This window comes from Colobus angolensis, unplaced genomic scaffold, assembly GCF_000951035.1.
Source record: "Colobus angolensis palliatus isolate OR3802 unplaced genomic scaffold, Cang.pa_1.0 Scaffold2, whole genome shotgun sequence".
Classification (NCBI taxonomy): domain Eukaryota; kingdom Metazoa; phylum Chordata; class Mammalia; order Primates; family Cercopithecidae; genus Colobus; species Colobus angolensis.
In genome coordinates this window covers 16,638,466-16,640,640 of record NW_012115154.1, presented here as the reverse complement: position 1 = coordinate 16,640,640, position 2,175 = coordinate 16,638,466, and the positions used below count along the sequence as shown (strand labels likewise).

General features: G+C 40.9%; 1 protein-coding gene across 2 annotated transcripts in view; it reads right to left on the bottom strand.

The window, feature by feature from the left end:
• CNTNAP2 (contactin associated protein-like 2) overlaps positions 1-2,175 on the bottom strand; it is a 2,310,676-nt gene that overhangs the window by 62,927 nt on the left and 2,245,574 nt on the right. The window lies entirely within an intron of this gene.

The following is a 2,175-nucleotide window of genomic DNA, read 5'->3' as shown; positions in this document are numbered from 1 at the left end:
GTATATATACAGTTGTATATATACATATATAACTATATAGTTGTGTATATATATTTACATATAGTTGTATATATGTATATATGTTATACTATATATAACTATAGTTACATATATACATGTAACTATATATATAGTTGTAATTACACAGTATCAAAAACATTGATACAAAAGAGAATTTATGATCCCTTAAATGTTTCCCAAACACCAGACACTTGGAATGGGTCGGAGCACACATCTGATCTGTGGATTTTCCACTTCTTTCCTGGATGTTTCCAGTTGTCAGATGTAAGATAGAAAGCCTGGAAGGTGCCGGTGCGCCATTCCTCAGCCTCAGGTGCCCTGTCACATGGCATGATTTTTTAGGGCTAAGAATAACAAGCTCTGCTGAAAGTAACAAGACCTTTCAGAATAATGGACTTACCTGTCACTCAAACCACACAGCGGGGTGCTGTGATTTACTTCATGGGAAATTAGGTCTGATTTGAGTTCTTTGAATCCCAGTAAATTGAAGCTATATGTCCTGGCTATTTGCTGCTGGGAGACAGAAACTAATGTGTGTCCTGAGTTTCTCGTGAGCTGGGAATGAACAGACCTGCTTCTTACTCACTGGAATGTTTCCACTTTTGCATTTTAACTTGGTAGCAGCAGAAATAGAATCCTGTGTACGAAATTACCAACTGAAATGTAGTACAGAGAAATAATTTATCTCTGTGTGTGCTCCGCTTCTGCTTAAATGTATTTTTTTGGCTTTGGAGAACAATGTTAAACTCTAGCCAACTCCATAAAAAAAAAAGAGCTTCAGTTTTCAAGCTTTTCCTTAATTCCTCTCCAAGTCACTGGTGGGTATGCCGGCCAAGACTAACAGAGGGCCATTTGAAATGAACGCCGGGCAGCAGGAAAATTTGGGACAATGGGGAAAAAAGGGTAGAAAGATGTTTACCTCATACATTTCACCAGCAGCATAACAAAGGGTGGGCTAGGAAAAGTGTGTTAGCAAATTTTTGTATTTCCAGGTAATGTCAAGTTGAAAGATTCAGTAAAATCGAAAGTAGTCACTTTTAATTTTTCTTCCTTTGTTCTCAGTTGTACTATAATTCCTATCCCAGAAGGCCTCTAAAGATATCTTATCCAAAAGAAAAAAAAAAAAATCCTTTGAGGACTCAGATCTCATGAAAGCATAAACATCACGAAATGGAGCTGAGGTAGGGGTTGAAAGCGATGGTTTCCCCAGGGCCACGAGCCAGTTAAGCACACAAAGAAACCGAGAGGGAGAACTGTTTCTGGAAAGCGTATTGGCTGGTTCCCTTAATTGACACTCCATGTCACATAATTAACACAAGAAAAAATTAGAATCTCGGGACCTTGCCATATAAAATGATGTTCAGAAAACAGAGCCTAATGCTTTGAGACTGAACTTGAGGCTCCAGTGGATCATCACAAAATTTAAACCATACGATCGCAACCACCTTGGATGTCACCAAGGGTCACAGTCCAGAGACCCACTGGGAGGCCTTCGGATGCTTCTTCCCGTCAACACCTATTCTCACTGCTGAACCTCTAAAGCCTCTAAATTTTCAGACTGGGGTAATAGCCTCCTCGGTGGGAGAACACTGAGAGAGAGAGAGGCCATCTAAATTTCAGCAAAGCATTTTAGTAAGTTTCTCATGACATTTTTGTGGTCAAGACAAATAGATATGATCTCATTGTAATATGTTTGAGTAGTACAGTCAGGCACCACATAATGATGCTTTGGTCACGGATGGACTACATGTAGGAGGGTGGTCCCAGGAGATCATAATGGAGCTGAAATTTTTCTATTGCCTAGCATTTATCATAATATGCTTTTTATCATTTATCATTAGAGTATACTTTTTTGTTGTTGTTGTTGTTGTTTGAGACTGAGTCTCGCTCTGTCATCCAGGCTGGAGTGCAGTGGCAAGACCTGAGCTACTACAACCTCCACCTACCGGGTTCAAGCGATTCTTTGTGCCTCAGTCTCCCAAGAAGTTGGGATTATAGGCACCCACCACCACCCCTGGCTAATTTTTGTATTTGTAGTAAAGACAGGGTTTCACCGTGTTGGCCAGGCTGGTCTCGAACTCCTGACCTCGTGATCTGCTTGCCTCAGCCTCCCAAAGTGCTGGGATTACAGGTGTGAGCCACTGCGCCCTGCCT